Source organism: Dipteris shenzhenensis, chromosome 5, assembly GCF_047967505.1.
Source record: "Dipteris shenzhenensis isolate YYH24624 ecotype China chromosome 5, Dip_SZ_1.0, whole genome shotgun sequence".
In the NCBI taxonomy this organism is placed as follows: Eukaryota; Viridiplantae; Streptophyta; class Polypodiopsida; order Gleicheniales; family Dipteridaceae; genus Dipteris; species Dipteris shenzhenensis.
This window is the reverse complement of record NC_141600.1, coordinates 41,857,380-41,863,234: the sequence shown is the minus strand read 5'-3', so window position 1 is coordinate 41,863,234 and position 5,855 is coordinate 41,857,380. Positions and strand designations below refer to the sequence as shown.

Genomic DNA, 5,855 nt, shown 5'->3' with positions numbered 1-5,855 from the left:
TTTATAAAATTCTCGATAGATTTGAGAAATTTATAACGTGATAGATTGAATTGATGTCACTTAAGGCGTGTGGTGTTACGAATAAGGCAATGCGCATTTGACGATGTACAATATTTGTAGGTAGTGATATCAAGAAGCTTTCACGTTCAAGCCAGCAAGGACGCCAAGTCTTGAAGAAGAGTAACTTTTAACGTCAATAGGAGAGGAAGAGCGCTCTGATAAAATATCGAATCTAGGCAATCCTAGAAGAGGGAAGAACAGGGTTCGAGCTATAATAACACTGTTGCTTCTTCCATTTACAAATAGTTTCCAAGAAGGAAATTATGGTAGTAAAACCATCTCATATATATGATATATCAAACATATAGGCGCTTTAATTTCCAGCACCTACAAATTGGAGGCAGACTTGCTTAAAGGCGTACTAAACAATTTCACACTACTTTGGGAGCTTTCATCCACATCACTGACAAGAGTGTAAACAGTATAGTAAATTATCGGGACCCTTCATCATTCAGAGGAAAAGAAGTGCACTTTTCCACTCTGAAGCGAAAAGACGACGTTCTACAATTCAGCGTCTTGACAGAACTGTTTTTAATATTCTGTCGATAAGCATTCCAAAACGATCTACATTCCTGATTAATGCACAAAAGTGAGCGACGGGTACATCTTGTCGTTTGTGATGCTCCCCAGCTTCAAAAATCGCATGTACAGACTCCAGAACAAACACAGAGAGAATGTCACCACCTAAAACAGAAGTTTAGTATGCGCTTGTCATCATGATCTTGAAATCATCAAAATCAACATGCCCACAGTTTTTTCGATCAACCCCTCGAATCATGCGCTTGCAGTCTTCTAAGGTGCTTTTCTTGTCTCCCAGATTCGTCAAAACGGAGTACAACTCCTCTGCTGTGATCTGTCCATTTTTGTCTAGATCGAATAAATCGAAAGCATCTGTTAGCTCATCAACGTATGACGTGTCAGCAGGTCCTAGAAGGGCAGCTCTCGTATTCAAATCAATGAACTCCTTAAGGTCGATAAACCCATCCCCGTCCGAATCGACCTCCTGCACCATGAGCGCGGCCTCTTCGTTCGTGGTGTTATCACCGAGGGACCTCAAGACGGCACCGAGTTCACAAGCCGAGATTTTGCCGTCACCGTTTGCGTCAAACTGAGCGAAGACCTGTTGCATTTCGGTGAGGAGGAGGGGAGGGAGGCTACGGAAGGAGGCAGCGGCGATGGGGTGGTGGAGGGAGCGGGGAGGGGATGGAGTGGAAGTGGGCGAAGCTGGAGGGGGGGAGGGTTGATGGGGGGGGGGGGGATCTCGTTTACGGCTAAGGGAACGGGGCAAGGGGATACAAAGGGAGGAGGAGGGTTTGGGTTTGGGGGAGGGGGGGCGGGGGGAGGAGGAGGGGGAGGAGGAGGAGAAGGAGCGGGGGAGGGGGAGGAGTTTGGGGAGCTTCATGGAGATGGAGGATGAAGGCAGGAGGGAGAAGAAGAAGATGGGTGATAGAGAAGAAGAACTAGAGGAGTGTATTATTAAGTAGACAAGGAACGAAGAATGTACAAGAAGCTGCAGCAGCTTCTGTGATGCTTCGTAACTTCGTCACCTTCCACGAAGCTTCGTTTTTTTTTTTTTTCATTTTATATCATCGTCCCATGCACCAGCACTCGCCGCCAAAAAAACCGCCCCGTCCACATCCGTCACCACCCCGCCCTTTTGCTCAATGTACGGCTTGCCCTCCAAAATCTCATCTGACGTACAACGGGCCAGTGTTGTGCTCCCACAAATAAACATTTTCCCCAACCCTCCATATTACAAACCTCCAAGCTCACATGAAATTAGAGGTTTTCACACGATAGGATTTATAACCATTGCTCTAAACGCAATGCACATCGTCCTCGTCCTCATGACCTCTGGTTTCTTCTCACAAAAAACAGTGCACATTGCATGTCTTCGTCATCTCCAATGCTTGTTTTCTTAACGCCAGAATCAAAATTCTTCCACTCACGTGACATTAAACCCGGGCCTCTCTCCCTCCCTCTCTCTCTCTCTCTCTCTCTCTCTCTCTCTCTCTCTCTCTCAACCATGTCACAACCCTCTAGCTCCATACCCACCCGCAGAATTTGCAACACTCTCTTGATCGTGGTTTTGTTCATTTTCATCAACTAGCAAATTCAACTGATTGAGATGGAATTTGGTCTTTATCGACTAATTTGGCACCTCTCGTTACACCCTCCCTCCACCCTTGACATATGGAATATCCAAATATCATATTTTTTAAACATGTGGCTCTCCGAATTCCCAGTAATCACCATAAGCCTACCCTTCCCTACCATTGAAGTCAGTGCCACCACCTCCAACATCAGCACCTTCTCTTCTCTAAAAGCCTATCGGCTATCCTTAGTTGTATTATCAGAGAAGAACGTACTTTCCCTTCAACTATCATGTCCAAAGTAAGTTCTCTATCTATGTGTGTGTGTGTGTGTGCGCGTGCACCAATGCACATGCTTCCCTTAAAGAGTGGTTGTTTATTGTAGGATTATGTTCACCTACTGGAATGAAAATATATTCACTCTTTAAGCAGAGACCATGCATCCACTCACACCTTGATTCAGCTTTTGTGTAGCTTACAATACGCACCTTTTGCAAAAAGTTTAGCAGCCAATCAAAAGGCTGCAAGAAAATCCCAACATTGAGCATTATTGAGCTATAAATAGGTTGAAAGCAATTGTAGCACTATTGCAATGATTAACTTTGAGTGTATGAAAAGGTAAAATTCATCAAGCATAGTTGCATGCCCATACATTGCACGCACGCACGCATGCACACAATTTTTCAAAAGGAGCATTCGTGCGCCCCCCTCCCCCCCCAAACACACACACAAGATAGTAGTAGCCTAGGAGATGGTAGTGGTTCCACAACATGAGCCACGTCTGTGTGTGTGTGTGTTAAACTGAGTCACATGCAAAACAACAAAAAAGAGTACCCAAGGGAATTGAATACCCACATATGCCTAGGGGGTATAAAGCTTATCACTTCTATATAATACAACCCAGTAATTTGGTCCACTCTCTACCTTTGTGCATGCCCATTGTGCTTAGAACTCACACACTCTTTTCCCTTTCACGCCTCTCTCCTCCCACTTTCCTTCCTACTATATTACTTACCCCAACAAAACAATCTCCCACTTACACACAAACCCACAACTTGAAAAAACATTCCCCAAATTCTGGTGTGCCCCCACCTTCTATCCTTTGACCTCCTTTTGACCCTCCCTTCCTCCTTACTATATTATCACCCAAGCTATTGCCTGCCACTCTTGTGTTTTACCTTTCTCCCTTTCAGGTTGTCTACCAACTCTCTTTACCTTCCATCTAGTCCCCACTTTGTGGAGTATTCAAACTTAAGAATTAGACATCCCACTTACCTTTATCGCGATGGTATTGCTCAAGTACTCATGCTCACGAGATTCCATTTTTTACGACTATAGTTTTATCTACGCCCCACATACAACAAAATGCTTTTAAGTTGATGCTTTCAACTATCAAGGGTGGGGTGGGAAAGGGAGGGGTGAGGGGGGTGGGTCACTCTATAAAAGTACATATATTAGGTGAGAGAAAGCACGTATATAAAATATCCCTAGATAATTTCCATGCTTTTACACATTTGTTAACCCCCTTCTATAATTGTACCAATTTCAACACAAAGTTTAAATACCCCTCTATATATCTATATAATTTATCATACTCAATAAGTATTAATTAATTATAAAGACATTAATTATATCTAAAATAATAATAATAAATTCAAATCTAATTTGGGTCTAAGCACACTACAGTGTATGTACTATTAGCAAGAATGTGTATTATCCTATTAGTACACTTGAGTTAGTCGTTGGGTCAATGCATGCATAGATTCTCATGCACATGCATAAGTCATCATCATCAAATACTTTCAAGTCCAAATCTTTTTGTAACGGGTTCTAAACTCTGACATAGGTTCTAAAATTTTGATAACAGCTTTCCTTTTTGGTAAAGAGTGCATGTCCATTCAAGATTTCACTTTTCTTTCATTAAAGGCAAGTTTTGTTTTGGGTTCTGAACTTTTGAAGGCGATTTAAGCTTGTGGAGGGCACAGTTTCGTTCAAGCTTTTTAATAGAGAGCACACATTGGCCAAAGAGTGGATGTCGGTTTAGTAGAAAAAGAAGAAGTTTATGTTAACCAAAAGGTTTTAAAAGAAAAGAGGCACCGTGGCTACCACGTTGGTAGCGTCAAGAAAGAATTATATGATGAATTTAATTCCATGTATAGTAGGATATGCAAGTCTAAAGTAGTCATCAACAATTGGGTGGTTAATGTATTGCCCAAGCATTTGCTATAGTCACTCATGGCACTAAGGTGGATGGGGACAATTTCGCCCACCACTAAGAAACCAATATGAGGAGTGGTAGGCAGAACAACATCTGTATCAAATAGGAGCATCATGCAAGAATCCCATTGGAAGCCATTACAAATGAGCATCTTGTGAAGATAGACCTTAGTAGTGTATTGTATAAGACACTAATCGTCTTGTAGCAAATTGTCATATCTGATTGGAAGAGAAAGATGGAGAAGGAGAAATTAAAATTGATGTCAAAATTAGAGATGGCTATTGCAAGTGAATCAAAAGCACAAAACAAATCAACTCTATGAGACATACCACTGACTGGGTGCACACAAATCTTAATAATGTCATTAGCACTGGTAGTGGGAATATACAAGAGCTAGAGTTGGGAATGGATTCAGTAAACTTGAAAGACTAGTTGGAATCCACCACACAAATGTTGGAATCATCCAAAACCTATCGTGTCCAAATCATAGAGTAGTTGGAGATAGTAATTGGGTTTGATAGTCACATGTCATGCTTGATGGAGGAGCTAGATTATAGGTTATGAATCATGATCAACATTCCATTAACATAATACATCTTTTATGTTATACGTTTTTTGGGTGCTTTAGGTCCTTACAAGTAGTGTGTAGTAACCCTTTCCATACATACGTATGTGTGTTTTATGTGGGATTGGATTTGGTATAGACTCTGTCGATGTGGTGTTTGAACAAATATGAAGAGAGGAGAGGAGAAGATTGGAGATGAGGAGAGAGGGCACACCTAGAGAGCACAACACAAATGACTAATTGTACACTAGATTTAGTTGAAAAGAATGCACTCATACAAACCCCTTTAGGGTTAGGATTAGGGCTTCCAACCCTTGTGCCTTTTAGCACTCTTTTGGTTAGTGCTATGCACAATATCAATTATTGAGCTGAATCCTCAACACCTTCCCTCAAGATCAACATCATGAAATAGGCCTTCCTCAAGATCATGATATGGGGAATCAAAGAAGGACTTTCCATCACACCCTTTAATGGGAATGTCCTTCCCCTGTATCAAACCAAGAGCTTGTCGATGTTTCTCAGAAAGCTCTTTCCCAAGTGATTTGGTAACAATATCTGCAACATTCTCTTTATTGTCACAATGTTGCAATGTGATGTCACCACGTAACACCCTTTCTTTGATGAAATGCTCTCTGACATCAATGTGCTTTGTCCTAGAGTGACATACTAGATTCATGGCTAATTCTTGAGTTGATTGATTATTGTAGTATATTGTTGTTGTCTTTGACTCACCAAAGTAATTTGTTTTTGACAGTAACCTTCTTGGCCATATAGCCTCATAGGCAACTGTAGTGAGTGCCCTATATTTTGCTTTAGTTTAAGACAAGAAATCCATTCAACATTGGATGACTTCTTAGGTATTCGATTCTAAACTTTCTTGTAGCTCTAATGTACCTTAAGAATCTCTTTGTTGCATTCC

General features: G+C 41.5%; 1 pseudogene; it reads right to left on the bottom strand.

Moving 5' to 3' along the window:
• Nucleotides 1–260: 260 nt before the first annotated feature.
• LOC147902040 (uncharacterized) lies at nt 261–1,494 on the bottom strand (annotated as a pseudogene).
• Nucleotides 1,495–5,855: the final 4,361 nt, after the last annotated feature.